The sequence below is a fragment of the Lepidochelys olivacea genome, assembly GCF_965140295.1.
Source record: "Lepidochelys olivacea isolate rLepOli2 genome assembly, chromosome: 21".
NCBI classification, from domain to species: domain Eukaryota; kingdom Metazoa; phylum Chordata; order Testudines; family Cheloniidae; genus Lepidochelys; species Lepidochelys olivacea.
This window is the reverse complement of record NC_140431.1, coordinates 18,592,222-18,610,293: the sequence shown is the minus strand read 5'-3', so window position 1 is coordinate 18,610,293 and position 18,072 is coordinate 18,592,222. Positions and strand designations below refer to the sequence as shown.

The window sequence follows — 18,072 nt, the reverse complement described above, 5'->3', positions numbered from 1 at the left end:
ATGGTTCACACAGCGAAGACTCGCTCAGATCTTACAGCAGAGGAGCTGGCTGATCTGGTCTCAGTCTGTCCGGTGACCTGGCAGGATGATGGCCAGGGCAACCAGGTTGCAAACTGGGTCAGTTTGCCTTACTCGGTGATCAGAGAGGTAAAGAAAGCGATTCGCGAGTTCGGCCTCACTAGCACATATGTACGTGGTCTCATTGAAGGGCTAGGTACTGGGTACACCCTGATCCCTGAAGATTGGAAGGCGCTGTTGTGCATGATGCTGACGCCCAGTCAGTATGTTATTTGGCTTAGTGAGCATCGGCAGATGGCGAAACGCCAAGCCCAGGTATATAGAGAGCAAGGTATCATTTATGAGCACTTGGCAGGGGAGGGCCAGTTTGCTACCGTTCAGATGCAGTCTCAACTCCCTCAGGCCATCTTCCCCATTATTTCCACCTGCGCCCAGCATGCTTTCCGGAAGGTCCCGGATTCAGGCAAGCCTACCAAAAGCTTTGCCAGTATCCATCAGGGTGCATCAGAGTCCTTTATGGATGTTACCAACAGATTGCAGGAGGCTATCCTCCGACAGGTGGATAACCCTGCGGCAGCTCAGGAGATCCTGTTAAAAATGGCGGTTGAAAATGCGAACGAGGATTGCCTCCATGCTCTCAAGGTGGCACAAGCAGCTGGCGTTCTAGGGCTGTCGGACATGCTGCGGGCATGCCAAAAACTCGGCACACAAGCACATAAACCTGGGGTTCTGGCCACCGCCCTGCGGAAAAGCGGGAAGGAGGGGAAGCGTTGTTATTGCTGTGGTAAGGAGGGTCACTTTCAGCAGGAGTGCTGCTCATCGACGGCACCCGCCCACCCCTCAAAGAAGTGCCCCAAGTGTCGGAAGGGCTATCACTGGGCTAATCTGTGTCGTAGCGGGTCGGGAAACCGCACAACGGGTCTCCCCCGAACCCAGGGCCAAACGGGGGTGTTTCCCACTCAGACAACTGTCCCTCTGCCTTAAAATCCATAGATTCCATGAGGGCGGCGACTGCCGGAAGTGCAGGGCTTGATTTGATTATGCAGGAGGACGCTGATTTTCAGTTGCCGGAGGAGGTTTGTGCCATACCTACACAGGTGACGGGACCTCTCCCTGCCGGTTTTGTGGATCTGGTTCTCCCTCGATTACACCGGCGTTATTAAGGTTCAGGTGTGGACCCATCTTCCGCAGTCGCTCCCGCGTGGACGGTCAATTACACAATTGATTTTAGTCCCCTATCAGGTGCCAGCCGCAGAGGATCGAGCCCGGGGCGGGAACGGCTTTGGATCGACGCTGTCTCAGTTGCTGTCTCACAACACGTCCTCTCCACTTGTTGCTCTAACAATGTCGGTCCGCCCCTCGAAACCTCAGTTAACACTTCTCTTAAATAATGTTCCTTTTACAGGGCTGGTGGACACTGGAGCTGATGTTACGGTGATTCGTGATCCAGAGTGGCCGGTCGGTTGGCCAACAGTTCCTTCTAACGAGTTGTGGGGGATCGGGGTAGCAAACCCGGGCGCCAAAGTTTTTCTTGGGTCACGGTCTCTAAACCAGGAGGCCGTGCCCTTGCTACAATCCGCCCTTTTGTACTCCCTGTCCACCTCAATTTTTGGGGCCATGACTTACTTGTAAAGCTGGACACCACCCTTGATATTAATATATAATGGCCCCAAATCCTCCCTCACCCACCTTGCCATCCGCATTACCATTGGTATGGCAATCCTTAGAGCCCGTATGGATTGACCAGTGGCCCCTCCCCGTAGAAAAGCTGAAAGCGCTTCATTCACTTGTACAACAACATTTGCATGCACAGCGCTTGGAGAGCTTCACTAGACCTTGGAACTAGCTGCTGTTATTTTGGCCTTTCAACTTTTTGCTGACTGTCCCTTTAATCTGATCGTGGACACGTATTATGTTTATCAGATAATTGATCATTTACCCCTTGCCCTCATTACCCCTCAGGTCGATGCAGACCTTCTTCAACTGTTTTTGTCCTTATAGTATCTCCTCACCACTCGTAATTTCCCTTATTTTGTTGCTCATATTTGCAGTCATACCCCTCTGCCTGGGCTACTCACTGAAGGCAATGCGCACGCCAATCGCGCGTTATGTGGTCAGGTAAATTCCCTTTTTTCTGACCCCACTGAAAGCCATTCCTTTTTTCATCAGTCTGCCTCTGTCTTGGCCGGACAGTTTCACATTCCTGCTGATCATGCACGTTCTAGTGTTTGTTCCTGCCCCCACTGTGCCGCTGCTGCCCCTACCTTTTCTTATGCCGTTAACCCCAGAGGTACCGCAGCGAATCAGCTGTGGCAAATGGATGTCACTCACGTGCCACAATTCTGCCCCTATTCATTTTTACATGTTTCCATTGATACCTATTCGGGATTCCTCTGGGCGACCCCACAGCGTGGGGAAGCCACTCCCAAAGTTAGTCACCATTTGCTAGCCTGTTTTGCTGTTATGGGTCGCCCGAGCCAGATAAAAACAGGTAATGCCCCAGCCTATTGCTCCACAGCCCTCTCCACCTTTTGTGCCCAATGGGACGTCCGTCTCAAACACGGGATCCCTTATAATTCCACAGGCCAAGCTATTGTTGAACGTGCAAATCGCACGCTAAAAACCTTGCTCGACAAACAATTAAAACCTTAGGAGACATTCAGGATCAATTGCATATCCTTTTGTTTACTTTAAATAATTTAACGCTGAACGCAGATCAGCAGACCCCCACGGATTGGCATTTTCATAAGTCCGAGGTACTGGAAAGACCGCATGTCTATTACCGTCAGCTGCCCGATCCGCAATGGCTGGGCCCAGTGCCTTTAATCACTTGGGGTCGGGGATATGCTGCTGTGTTTCTCCCTGCAGGACCGTTGTGGGTTCCGGCCCGGTGTGTGCGACCAGCACTGAAACAGCATGGCGTGGCACCAGGGGCTATCGAACCCCATACTGGAGTTTCAGCTGACCTTGGAGGAGAATGCGGTACCACCCGGGTCGACAACAGCGGGACGGAAACAGAGGAGGCATAGCGTCCCAAGCCAGCCCGTGACATGGGGAGCAGTAAAAGCATTGGTCGCCGCGGCTCAACGAAGACTGGCAGCAAACCAACAGCCAGAGACTCCTGAGACTTTGTTTGTGGCAATTCTTGCCCAAATTACTGCTAATTCTGTATTGATTGTATGCCTTTTGTGCCTGCTATTTCCTGTAGGGGTTGGCTCGGGAGCGCTTCCTCTGTTACGGGCCCGAATGACATATAACCTATGGGAAAGATTGGCTTCAATAGCAAATGTTACCCACTTTTGTTTATCTGATTTTGTAGCAGCTGAAGAATTGTTAGGTACGTGCCTTATTCCAGTATGTCATCACCCTGAGGAAACTGGGAATGAGATGATGCTCGCTGCTTACGCGAACCTCTCTTCCCAGTACACTAGCATGGCTAATTGGGGCCCGGCCAATTACACTTTACCTTCTTAAGCTTATTTTTTGCTGTTGCTGTGTGCAATGTATTTCCTTTTTGTTAAGGCTTTGTCGAGACCCGCCCTGGCAGGCTCCACGAGTTATGACCTTGTCTGTCCGGGAGTTAATTGGCTTGCAAAAGCAAACTGACGGCTACCATGAGATGGCCAAGCACAAATAAACAAAAAAGGAGGCGATGTAGGATTCATTCAAGGTTCATGCACTCGGCAACATTCAGAGCACACCCAGAGTGTTGTGTAGGAGCAGTGCACACACAGCTCCTCTCAAGGGCATGAACCTTGGAATCTCGCCCAGATGACATGAACCCGTGGGAAGCCTCCCAGGACTGGGCTCAAGGCCCGAGAACAAAGAATGCGGTAGATAGAAATTGGTAGATAGAAATTGGTAAATAAGAATGTTAAACAAAGCCAGTGTATTCCTTTTATCCGTTGCAGAATGTACTGCGCAGGGGGAGAGAAAGAATAAAGGAGAGGATGGAAAGCTGACCGGCCCAGTCCGTTGGCAGACCAGCCTGTTTGCTTGCTTAAAGCTTTGTGCTGTCTTGTCATTGAACCGCAACACACTATCTCTAGGCTTTCTTGCCAAGGCACTCTTTCTCCCTTTATAGGACAAAAGGAAAAAATAGAAGATGCTGTAGTTCCTGGCAAGTTTCATCTGCATAACAATCATGTACATAAATGAAATCACAATTTTTAAGACTATATTTGGATTTTTTTTTTTTTTGGTCACAGAAATGTCATGTTTGATTTTTTTTAAATTAAATCACAAGCGAACTACCCCCACACTCATGAATCGTAGCTTCACTCTATAGCATCCAGGTAGACACAGGCATCCTCCGAGAGGTCTTGCATTGGACTGCTTCGGTTCACCACTGTCTGCTCTACACAGGTCTGCTGCAGCCTTAACAACTCCACTCAGTCTGCCACTGTCAATTCTGATGCCTCCTTAGAACTGCTTCAGTCTTCTATTGTCTGCTCAGGAAAGGATGCTCAAAGCAGTTTAAGTCTCTGGGTTGAGATGTCTCCTCTACTCCCTATATTTGGTTAATGAGGGCTGATTAAAACTCTGAATAACTGCTTCCCCTTAACCACCATGGGCTCAGAGTCCACTATTTTTTTAAACAGGAACACCACAACATCCAGTGCAAACAGATACAGTATGACAAGATCCCTGGGGTGCAACCTGGAAATAGGGTATCGCTGTGCCCCCTTAATTCTCCAACCTGGGCTGTCTCTCACAATGCTTTGCTAGTGACAAGCAGTGAACCCCTCAGCACAACAGCATGTGGAGTCTCACACTCAGCTAGATTGCATGAATGCTCCCAGAGCCACTCACAAATCACACAAAGAAAGGCACTAGTCAGTTCCCGCCAGCTCCCCTGCCTTACACCCCAGAGCTGTACCATCTTTCCCTGGTCATAAGCCTGGCCAGTGTAAGTTTATTACTCAGTCTGCCCCTCCCTCAATGTGGAGAGGTCATGCACCAGCCTTTGTAAACTGAGCTGAGATTTCCCAAGCACTTTATCTAAAACAGTATGTTTTGGTTGAAGTATAAAACAGATTTATTAACTACAGAAAGATAGATTTAAGTGATTATAAGTGGTAGGCATAAAAGGTCAGAGATCTTTACCAAAGAATATAAAAGATAAGTGCACAATCTAAACCTTAAACCTTATTAGAGTATTTAGATCAAGCAATTTTGTCACCCACTGGATGTTACAGTTCTCAATACAGAGACCTCGCCCTTAACCCTGGACCAGTCTTCTCAGTTGAAGTGGTCATCTTCTCAGCGTTCTCGTTGCTTCCAGCATAGGTGAGGGAGGAGAAAGGCAAAAGCATGATGCCATTGTCTCTATTTTATATCTTTAGTCCACGTGCCTAGAAGACACTTGCCCAGACATCCTGGTGTACTTTGCTGAGCCATTGGCTTAAGCAATCCCCCTGGCGTAGTCTTGTGCTACTGAGTCATGGGATTGAGTAGTCTCAATTGTGTGGTGCTTGCACAACTGTCATTGAATTGTAAATCCCTTGATTACAACTCCCCTGCTGATTAATGGTCGTTGAATGCCCTCCTGGGTGGGGATCACCTCCTTCGTATGTCACTAGCAAACATACAGCATATTTCAGTAACAATCATAGAGCAAAATCTCAAAGTCATACACAATAATGATATACATATCTGGAAATATAACAATAGGTTTCAGCAGATTATGACCTTTCATACGATATCTTACATGGCGTGCTTTGTATGAAATATCACAACGATATATGAATGATGAATATGGAGGTTACAGAGTGCTATTTTGAGGTACAGTGTGTCACATACAGACAGTAGTATTTAGTGAAAGCATGGATTGAACTCAGAGCTTTACCCATGCAGGTTTCTCCTCCTCTTCCTCTCACAACTCAGGAGATGGCCATGGTCCTGACATAAATGAGATTAGGCAGAGGAGGTTGCTGGACCCAGGAAAACCAGATGCAAAAATCAATAGGAAAAGGCAGGCAAGGAGGCTTTAAGCCCCTCACAGAGACCCTTGAAGAGGACGATGTAGTAAATGCACTATAAGCTGACAGTGTTTGTCTAAACACCCTACCCTAATAGCAGATTCTGCTGGCAAAGTAGGTTCTACTGCCTCACTAATCCAGGAGACTATTACCCCATCTACATCAAGGAACTGCAAGTGGTTCTATGGAAAGAGGGGCTCTCAGGAGTGAGCTCAGCAGTCCTGAGACTGGAGCTCCAGGAGCAGACAAGTCTGAGCAGATGGTCTGAACTGAATTTATCTTATTGTTCACACCTTTGTTAATAAAGCCAAATCCTGGGGAAATATTAGAATTAAAGACAGTGTTTGCAAAGAAAGGCAGATAAAGGCGCCTACTCACATGAGCTTTCTGAAGTTTTGTATTCAGGTTAAGTAGGCATTCAGGACCCTAGGAGCATCCAAGGAATGGTAGAGGGCTTCTTCCCATCCCTTGGAGCCAGGGCAGAATGAGAAGAGGGAGCTCAGTTTCCAAGGTCAGAAGGGTCCACTGCGATCATCTAGTCTGACCTCGTGTATAGCACTGACCAGAGAAATTCCCACAATAATTCCTAGAGCACATCTGCTACACAAACTTCTAATCCTGATTTTAAAATGATCATAAATGGTCTGGAAAAAGGGGTAAACAGCGAGGTGTCAAAATTTGCAGATGCTAAAAAACTACTGAAGATAGTTAAATCCAAAGCAGTCTGTGAAGAGTTACAAAGGGATCTCACAAAACTGGGAGACTGGGCAACAAAATAGCAGATGATATTCAATATTGATAAATACAACGTCAACGTAATGCACATTGGAAGACATAATCCCAAATATACATACAAATTGATAGGGTCTAAATTAGCTGTTACCACTCAAGAAAGAGATCTTGGAGTCATCGTGGATAGTTCTCTGAAAACATCCACTCAATGTGCAGCGGCAGTCAAAAAATTTAACAGAATGTTATGAATCATTGGGAATGGATAAAAAGACAGAAAATATCATATTGCCTTTATATAAATCTATGGTACACCCACATCTTGAATATTGCATGCTGATCTGGTCACCTCATCTCAAAAAAAAAAAAACTGGAATTGGAAAAATTTCAGAAAATGAACTCGATACGTTCATGGAGGATAGGTCCATCAATGGCTATTAGCCAGGATAGGCAGGGATGGTGTCCCTAGCCTCTATTTGCCAGAAGCTGGGAACGGGCGACAGGATGGATCACTTGATGACTACCTGTTTTGTTCATTCCCTCTGGGGCACCTGGCATTGGCCACTGTCGGAAGACAGGATACTGGGCTAGATGGACTTTTGGTCTGACCCAGTATGGCTGTTCTTATGTTCAGTGATGGAGAATCCACCTTGGTATTCCCTTGGTAAACTGTTCCAATGATTAATTACTAACACTTTTTAAAAACTGCACCTCTGATTTTTAATTTGAATTTGTCTAGATTCAACTTCCAGCCATTGGATCTTGTTATACCTTGTCAGCTAGAGTGAAGATCCCTCTATTTTCAAACTTTGTTCCCCATATCTCTTAACTTTTCTTTTGCTAAAATAAAGATATTGAGCTCCTTGAGTCTCTCACTGTAAGGCATGTTTTCTAATTCTTTAATCATTCTTTAATAAGTCTTTTCCCTAAACCATCTCCAATTTATCAACATCCTTCTTGAATTGTGGACACCAGAACTGGACAAAATATTCCAGCAAAAACAACGAGACCTTTGTGGTACCTTAAAGACTCAGGGTATGTCTACACTACCCGCCACGTCGGCGGGCAGCAATTGATCCAATGGGGGTCGATTTATCGCGTCTAGTCTAGATGCGATAAATTGACCCCCGAGCACTCTCCCATCAACTCCTGTACTCCACCGCCTCAAGAGGCGCAGGCAGAGTCAACTCACAGTAGTGAAGACACCGCGGTGAGTACGTCTAAGTTCACTGACTTCAGCTACGTTATTCATGTTGCTGAAGTTGCGTAACTTAGATCGATCCCCCCCATGTAGACCAGGGCTAACAAATTTATTTGGGCATAGGCTTTCGTGGGCTAAAACCCACTTCATCAAATGCAGAGTGGAAAATACAGTAGAGAGGTATAAATACACAGCATATGAAAAGATTGGAGTTGCCTTACCAAGTGGGGGGGTCAGTGCCAATGAGCCAATTCAATTAAGGTGTAAGTAGGTTATTCTCAACAGTTGACAAGAAGAGAGGGAAAAAATCACTTCTGTAGTGCTAATGAGGCCAATGTAATCAAGGTGGCCCATTTCAAACAGCTGACAAGAAGGTGTGAGTGTCAGCAGGGGGAAAAGTTAGTTTTTGTAGTGACCCAGCCACTCCCAGTCTTTATTCAGGCCTAATTTGATGGTGTCCAGTTTGAAAATTAATTCCAGTTCTGTAGTTTCTCATTGAGGTCTGTTTTTGAAGCTTTTTGTTGAAAAATTACCACTTTTAAGTCTGTTATTGAATGTCCAGGGAGATTGAAGTGTTCTCCTACTGGGTTTTGATGCAGTCACACCAGAGCCAAATACAAAGTTATTGGAATCTCTCTACTTCTACTCAATATTCCAATGTTTATAAATCCAAGGACTACAATAGTTCTTCCGGCCACAAGTGTCACACCAGCTCATTTTCAGCTGATTATCTACCACGAACTCCAAGTCTTTTTCAGTCACTGCCTCCAAGGATACATTCCACCATCCTGTAACTATGGTCTAAATTCTTTATTCCTAAATGTATGACTTTACACTTGGCTATATTAAAGCAAATACTGTTTACTTGCACATAGTTCACCAAGCAATCCAGATTATCATCAGTGATCTGCCCTGTTTATTATTTGACACAAAGATTGGAGAAGTGGTATCTGCAAACTTTATCAGCAATTATTTTATTTTTTCTTCCAGGTCATAGATAAAAGTGTTAAATAGCATAAGGCCAAGAACTGATCCCTATAGGTGGGATGCACTGCACCTCAAAGTAACCCCCTGTTGCCCCCAGTATTCATCATTCATATATGCTTGTGATATTCCATACAAAGCATGCCATGTAAGATATCAGATGAAAGGTCCTGATCTGCTGAAACTCATTGTTCTGTCAAAATTGCATATGAAGTGATGAGATTTTGCTATATGGTTGTTATTGAAATATGTTGGGAGTTTCGTAGACGCACACTGCTAATTCTCTAATTACTAAAAGGGTGGTGACCCACACCCAGGCGGGCGTTAAATGACCATTGACGAGCAGAGGAACTGTAAACAAGAGATTTATAACTCTGTAATACAGAGACAGTTGCGCAAGCACCACAGAATGGGGATTGCTCAACTCTGTGACTCAGCAAGGCACCCAGGACATGTTTGGACTAGTGTCTTCTAGGCACATGGACTAAGGATATAAAATAGAGGACAGTGGCATCATGCTTTTGCCTTTCTCCTCCCACACCTATGCTGGAGCAACAAGAACGCTGAGAAGATGACAACTTCAACAGATTTCAGAGTAGCAGCCGTGTTAGTCTGTATTCGCAAAAAGAAAAGGAGGACTTGTGGCACCTTAGAGACTAACCAATTTATTAGAGCATAAGCTTTCGTGAGCTACAGCTCACTTCCTCAGAGGAGACTGGTCCAGGCCTGTGTATTAAGAACTGTAACCTATCTGCAACATCCAGTGAGGTGAGAAAAGCTGTTTGATTCAAATCTTGCTCAGTCTGAAAGTTTAGGATTTAGAATGCATGTTTACTTTTTATTTCTTAGGTAATTATCTCTGACCTTTATTCCTCCACTTATAATCATTTAAAATCTACCTTTCTGTAATTAATAAACTTAGGCCTTGGCTACACTTGCAAGTTAGAGCGCATTAAATCAGCCCCGGGCACCCTAACTTCTGAGGTGTCCACGCTGGCAAGGCATGTAGAGCGCCCGGACTCTACAGCTGGAGCGCTCCTGGTAATCCACCTCAACGAGAAGCAAAAAGCTTGTTGCGCCCCAGCTGAAATGCCCGGGTGTCAGTGTGGACGACGTGTTGCATTACTGCGCTGTGACTGGCCTCCGGAAACGTCCCATAATTCCTTGAAGTCGAGTGGCCACTCTTCTCATTGTTTTGAACTCAGCTGCAGGCATACGGATATCCCCTTTCAACGCTCTGTTTCTGACAGCCGGCATGATTATCTGCTCCGGGACAAAGCAAACCACTACTACTACAGAAGCAGGCGTTTGTGCGTGTGTGAGAGAGAGAGAGAGGCGGGGGTGGGGGCTGATGTCGGGGTTTCCCTCTTCCCTCTGCCGCTGTCTGAACTTACAAGACAGAATACTGACACACTCTCTGCCCCACAAAACACAGTCTCTCCCCCGACATACACATAACACACTCCCTGTCACACTCCACCCACCTCCTGCCCGATTTGAAAAGCACGCTGTAGCCACTTGCACACTGGAATAGCTACCACAATGCACTGCTCTCTGTGGCGTTGCAAGAGCTACTAATGTGGCCATGCCACTGCACTTGCAGCTGACAGGGTGAACACACTGCAGCATTTTCCCTGCTGCGGTCTCCAAAGGCTGGTTTAACTCCCGGTGCTCTACATCTGCAAGCATAGCCATGCCTTTATTTTAATATTTTATCCTTACCAGGATAAAGTGCTTGGGGAATTTGCTCAGATTACAAAGGCTGGTGCATATCTACTTTCCTTTGACGAAGCATCAAACTAATTAATTCAGAGGGAATTCTGTGCCAAAAAATTAAAAATTCTGCTTAAAATATTTTAAAATTTTGTGAATTTTATTGGTCAATAAAGAAATGTGGAGGCTCCAGCATGGCAGTAGGGAGCACAGGCCACTGGCAGCACACATGTGGGAGATCACCCTGCACCCTTCCCCCCCAGGACACAGACTCAGCAGTGAAGCTGCACTCTACCCTGACAGAATAAAAGCGGGGCCTGCCCCAGAAACAACCCGGGGCCCTGCCACTCAACAGCAGATGCACCAAGATAGCAAGCGAGAGGAACGGGATCTCACATACACACACAGCCCTAGCCCCTGATCCAAGTTTGGGGCAAGCAGGCTCAGCCCAGCAGCATCCAAGTGTGGAGGGGTTAGTATGGGGGGATCCAGGTGTGAGGTGAGAGAGTTCTGTGGGGCAATCTGGGTGCAGGACAGCTGGGTGTGGGGTCCTGGTGTGGGGAGATCTGGATGCACAGGAGATCATTGGGGGGGTGGGTTCTGCAGAGGAGTCCAGGTAAAGGTGGCTGAAGCTCAGTAGGGTGGGGTCTGGGTGTGGCGGGATGGGTCTTGGTTGGGCTGTGGGGGTCTCGGTGTGTGGAGCTCTGCAGGGGAAACTTGGTCCTGGGGGAATGGGGCGTGGTAGGCTGGAGGTTCAGGGGCAGCTGATTGGGGTGAGGGTCTGATTTGGGGTGGCCCAAGTGCAGGGGGGGCTCATAAGAGTCAGGGTTCAAGTGCAGGGGGACTCAGTGGGGAGTGTCTGGATGCAGGGCTGGGGTTCGGGGCCAGGGGGAGGGGCTCATGGGGGGTCTGGATGCAGGAGAGTGGGTTCGGGTGGTGGGGGTTCAGGTGTGGGGGGCTGAGGCTCAGCAGGGGAGCTCAGGTATGGGGGGCAGGCTCTGGATGCACAGAGGTTGGATGGATGGGGAGCAGCTCCCTGTACAATGACCCCCTCCCCTCTGCGGCTAGGAAGCAATGAGGGCGGGAAGGATGGGTGCAGAGCTTCCTGCATTGGGGGAGGTATTTGGAGGTGGGTTGACCTGGCCCCAGCTGCTCCTTGAAGGATGTGACAGGGTGCTGACCAGGAAAGGCTGAGCCAGCCCTCTGTCAGGCCAGTTCCAATTAAGGGAAGTGAATTGGAGCTGACTAGAGGAACCTGAGCCTGACGGGGTAGAGGTAGAACAGCTGCCAGACTGGGGCTGTATACAGGCTCAGAGGAAGAAAGGAAGCGGGGAGAAGCCAGAAAGTTGAAGGAGAGGGGTGGCTCTCCCCTTCTGGCTGCAAGAAAGAGAAGCCTCTAAGGTTGGAACCCCCAGAGATATGTGATGAGAGGTGGTGGGTTTGCACAGTGTAAACAAACTGCACCGGTGACTGCTGAGCCAGAAGGTCTCAGAGTGATTTTTGGAACAGAGCAGAGGCAGGACCAAGGGGGGGCCCCTGCTACGCCCCGTTACATAGGGGAACAGAAAGTTCTCTCCTCCCCTACCCTCAGCCCAGCAGGACTAGCAGCCAAGCCCAGCACACGGTTGTAGCCACCGGCCGGGGCATCTCCAGCCCTTCCCCCACCCCAGTGGTGATTTACCTCTCCCATTACTGCTCTGGGCATCAAAACTGACACACCTGCGCTGCTGGGGAGGGGTGTGTGACCACTCTTGCAGCTTTCCTTTACTTCCCCATCATTTTCTGCAGTGAAGCAAAGAAATCTGTGCGGGACATGAATTGTGCGCACGCGCAGTGGTGCTCAATTTCCCCAGGAGTAACTAATTTAGGAGCTTGCATTGTTCAAAAGAAAGTCGTGAGCATTGTAAGACGGTACATTTCTGGGATGCAAGGTTGGAGCTATTGGCTGGTGTTTCCCTCTGTATTAGTTCATGTGTGGCACATTCGTGCAACTTAGCTGGGTGTCTCTGTATGCTGGTGGCTAAATGATGATAGCACCTGGAATAGGTTTGCTGCTTGTCACTAGCAAAGCATTGTGAGAGACTGTCCAGGAGAGTTAAGGGGCATAGCTGTCCCACAATTACAGGTCGTACTCTGGGGATCCCATCACAATAGGGTCCTACTAAAAAATATATCCGCTCAATGGACCTGTCAGTTAACCAGTCTTTAATCCAATTAATGTCTGCTGTGTTCAGCTTATATTGTTCTAGTTTCTTAATCAAAATGTCCTGTGGTACAAAGTTAAATGCTTTACAGAAGTCTAAGTTATCTGGACCCCTGATTGCTTGAACTTCAAGTAATACTATCGAACACCCTCAGTTATTGTTCAGATGGAAAGTATTTCTTCATCAGCAGCAGCCTTTTCCCCAAATACAGAGTAGAAAAGTTCTGGACACGTCTGTCTTTTCTGCATTATTATTAGGATTGGAAGGATTAAATTTGAATTAGTAAATGTCGGCAAATGTCAATTTCACAGTACAAACACAATCTCACAAATAAATATTTCCATCAATAATAATCCAAATTTACAGATAGGCAAGGTAAGAAAAATGTTGCTTGAGAATTTCATTAGAGTTTGATTTAAGGATATTTACTTTCTATATGTGGACATGCGATGTTGACAATTTGTGTTTTAGCAGTTATAAAGGTTTAATTTTTTTAATCTCACCATCTACTGTTATCAAATAATTATGGTCTGACACGGCCCCTAATTTCCCACAACTGAGAAAAAATAAATCAATACAAATAAAATTTTAAAATGCTTAAAACTCATAATTTTGTGCAACTGTGAACAATAAATTTTTAAATGCTTAGAAATAAATTATCTGTCAAAATTATTTTAAAAAATTAATTCTGCCAAGGCTAATTATTATTGACAATTCCTAACCTAATTTCCATCTAGTAAAGAACCAGTACCATTATGAGGTTTCCTTTTGTTCCTAATATACTTTACAAACTCTTTATTGTCCCTAACTCTGATGGCCATGGACTGTTCCTTGTGTCCTTTTGCTTTCCTTATCAATTTTCTACAATTCCTAGTTTTTTATTTTTATTTATTGTTATCAATTTCCCCTTGTGTGTGCATCTTTTATTTCCCGTCTAAACCAGGCTGTTTTTTAACCAGTGTAGCTGATGACATTGACAGGATCTAGAAAAATGTTCTGAAACAATTCCCAAATATCTGTCACATTTTTCTGTTTAAATCCTCTCCCCTAACTGATTTGGCTCATGATTGTTTTCACCTTTGTGAAACTGGCCCTTTTAAAGCACCAACTATATATATTACTGTTTGCCAGAAGCTGGGAAATGGGCAACAGGGGATGAATCACTCGATGGTTGCCTGTTCTGTTCATTCCCTCTAAAGCACCTGGCATTGGCCACTGTCAGAAGACAGGATACTGGGCTAGACGGACCTTTGGTCTGACCCAGTATGGCCATTCTTATAGAATCATAGAATATCAGGGTTGGAAGGGACCACAGAGGGTCATCTAGTCCAACCCCCTGCTCGAAGCAGGACCAATTCCCAGTTAAATCATCCCAGCCAGGGCTTTGTCAAGCCTGACCTTAAAAACCTCTAAGGAAGGAGATTCTACCACCTCCCTAGGTAACGCATTCCAGTGTTTCACTACCCTCTTAGTGAAAAAGTTTTTCCTAATATCCAATCTAAACCTCCCCCACTGCAACTTGAGACCATTACTCCTCGTTCTGTCATCTGCTACCATTGAGAACAGTCTAGAGCCATCCTCTTTGGAACCCCCTTTCAGGTAGTTGAAAGCAGCTATCAAATCCCCCCTCATTCTTCTCTTCTGCAGGCTAAACAATCCCAGCTCCCTCAGCCTCTCCTCATAACTCATGTGTTCCAGACCCCTAATCATTTTTGTTGCCCTTCGCTGGACTCTCTCCAATTTATCCACATCCTTCTTGAAGTGTGGGGCCCAAAACTGGACACAGTACTCCAGATGAGGCCTCACCAATGTCGAATAGAGGGGAACGATCACGTCCCTCGATCTGCTCGCTATGCCCCTACTTATACATCCCAAAATGCCATTGGCCTTCTTGGCAACAAGGGCACACTGCTGACTCATATCCAGCTTCTCGTCCACTGTCACCCCTAGGTCCTTTTCCGCGGAACTGCTGCCTAGCCATTCGGTCCCTAGTCTGTAGCTGTGCATTGGGTTCTTCCGTCCTAAGTGCAGGACCCTGCACTTATCCTTATTGAACCTCATCAGATTTCTTTTGGCCCAATCCTCCAATTTGTCTAGGTCCTTCTGTATCGTATCCCTGCCCTCCAGCATATCTACCACTCCTCCCAGTTTAGTATCATCCGCAAATTTGCTGAGAGTGCAATCCACACCATCCTCCAGATCATTTATGAAGATATTGAACAAAACCGGCCCCAGGACCGACCCTTGGGGCACTCCACTTGATACCGGCTGCCAACTAGACATGGAGCCATTGATCACTACCCGTTGAGCCCGACAATCTAGCCAGCTTTCTACCCACCTTATAGTGCATTCATCCAGCCCATACTTCCTTAACTTGCTGACAAGAATACTGTGGGAGACCATGTCAAAAGCTTGCTAAAGTCAAGAAACAATACATCCACTGCTTTCCCTTCATCCACAGAACCAGTAATCTCATCATAGAAGGCGATTAGATTAGTCAGGCATGACCTTCCCTTGGTGAATCCATGCTGGCTGTTCCTGATCACTTTCCTCTCATGCAAGTGTTTCAGGATTGATTCCTTGAGGACCTGCTCCATGATTTTTCCAGGGACTGAGGTGAGGCTGACTGGCCTGTAGTTCCCAGGATCTTCCTTCTTCCCTTTTTTAAAGATTGGCACTACATTAGCCTTTTTCCAGTCATCCGGGACTTCCCCGGTTCGCCACGAGTTTTCAAAGATAATGGCCAATGGCTCTGCAATCACAGCCGCCAATTCCTTCAGCACTCTCGGATGCAACTCGTCCAGCCCCATGGACTTGTGCACGTCCAGCTTTTCTAAATAGTCCCTAACCACCTCTATCTCCACAGAGGGCTGGCCATCTCTTCCCCATTTTGTGATGCCCAGCCCAGCAGTCTGGGAGCTGACCTTGTTAGTGAAAACAGAGGCAAAAAAAGCATTGAGTACATTAGCTTTTTCCACATCCTCTGTCACTAGGTTGCCTCCCTCATTCAGTAAGGGGCCCACACATTCCTTGGCTTTCTTCTTGTTGCCAACATACCTGAAGAAACCCTTCTTGTTACTCTTAACATCTCTGGCTAGCTGCAGCTCCAGGTGCGATTTGGCCCTCCTGATATCATTCCTACATGCCCGAGCAATATTTTTACACTCTTCCCTGGTCATAAGTCCAACCTTCCACTTCTTGTAAGCTTCTTTTTTATGTTTAAGATCCGCTAGGATTTCACCATTAAGCCAAGCTGGTCGCCTGCCATATTTATGTTCTGACGGTTTGCAGTTTGTACTTTGTACTTAACAAATACAATCAATACTAACTTTCTCCCATCCTTTGTATGTTTTAGTTTAGACTGCAAGTTCTTTGTGGCAAGAAATAGTTGTTATTATGTGCATGTATAATACCTAGCACAACGGGGCTTCAATCTCCACTGAACCATGTAGGGGCTTCCTGCAATACAAACTAATGAGTAGTCCCACTGACTTCACTGACTGAAATCAAATGGACTAACCATGTGCTTTGCTGGCCCGGAACCTAATACTACTTTTCAAGAAACAAAATGAGGGCTGCCAAAGCCAGGATTTAAAAGGCACTGCAGATTTCACTGAAGGCGGACCTGATCAAGTGAGCAGAAGGACACTCCATGCGCCCAGTGGATGATGGGTAAAGAAGCACATTTTCTCTTTTCTGCAGTTCTAAGGGATGGCAGAGTTGAGAGTAGGCCTTGAAATTCTATAAAGTACCCCCATCTCAGTGATGGAGAGAACAGAAAAGTCCAAGGTGGCTCTGGACCACTGATTCAGGAACAGGGAGGTCCTCCATCCCAGCACTGTGGAGGCTGTGCAAGGGGAGAGAGGCAGGACTCAGTCTGGCCTTGGTTTGGAGGCCAGATTCCCGAAAGGGCTACGGGTGGGACCTTCATGGATTGGCCCAGTAGCTGGCAGGGGATTTCTTGACAGAAAAGTGGGATGTACAATTGCAGAATCCAAGATGTCAACAACAGCCTGGTCCCCCTGAGGGAAAGTACCAGGAACCTCAATTTAAAAGTATTGGTTGGCTCCCCAGACTGGACTGATGAGAAACCATTGCTGAGTTGACTTTGTGCTGAAAAATCCAGAGATCCTGGAACTTGGGGTCTTAGCTTGTGTTTTAGTAAATTTTAAGGAGAGATGAAGCTGTAGCCAGAGCAGCATGTCCCATGTCCACTGTTTTTTAAATGAAAAGGTGTACAAGGAGGTGGTGTGTCAGATGTATGAGGAGTCTCTCATTATGAAAATAGCTGCAAAAAGATCCTTGGAGATAATGAAAGCAGGGAAACCTCAGAGCACGAGCTCATATAGGGCACTCTCTGAAGAAAGAAAGGGAGATCTTGAACCTTCAGAGCAGAAAGACTTCAGATTGAGGCAGTGACCCCAGAAATAAGGTGCTCTCTCTCCGGAAAGAAGAAATGCCTTTAGGGTGTGCCTGTGTGCAGGGGAGGAGGGGTGTACTTCCTCTTACTTTCTGCTGTCCAGAACTTGATATAGCAAAAGAGCTCCAAAACATTTCAGGCACCCTGGTCACTAGCAGGGGCCCCACTAAGCCGCCAAAGGACTAGTGGGAGCCCAGCACTCAAGGGCCCCTTGCAATCTGTGCTTAGATCTAAATCCTATGACTGAGGCCTAAAGGTGGCCCTGGACATTTCATCTTCACCAAGACACAGACAGAGGATGAGGAGACAGAGTCCCTGAAAAGGGAGGGGCTGAGCACCAAATTTCATACTCTCTCGCTATGTGACTGACACCAGAAGGGAAGGACCACCCACCACAAAATACCTCTAAAAACTACTAGTTCTGCTCTCTCTCAGCATTTCATCTGCCTTATAAACAAGCAGTTCCAGCATTTTTGATTCAGCCTCTACCAATAGTAACAAGTGCCACCAAGGCATGAGACTGAACATACTGTTCCTCCTTTTATCTTTTCATGGGACTCCCCCAGAAAATTCTTGTTCTGTTCAGTGAGTTTTCAGCAGCAGCACACACTCTTGTTGCCTCTTAACATGGCAGCTAAAATATATAGCAAAGAATGCTCCTTTCCCTCACTTTGGGGAATTTCACCTGTCCCCAAGCATTACACTGGGAATATAGAGCCCATCACACGCATACTGTCAGATATCAGCTTTTTTTTTTTTTTTTAAACATTTATCTATCTGAACAAATTATTGATGAATAAAAACATGTTTACTCCATTTGAA

General features: G+C 46.4%; 1 protein-coding gene across 3 annotated transcripts in view; it reads right to left on the bottom strand.

The window, feature by feature from the left end:
- Window positions 1–18,072, bottom strand: part of LZTR1 (leucine zipper like post translational regulator 1) — a 289,726-nt gene that overhangs the window by 203,065 nt on the left and 68,589 nt on the right. The gene's annotated exons all lie outside the window — the stretch shown is intronic.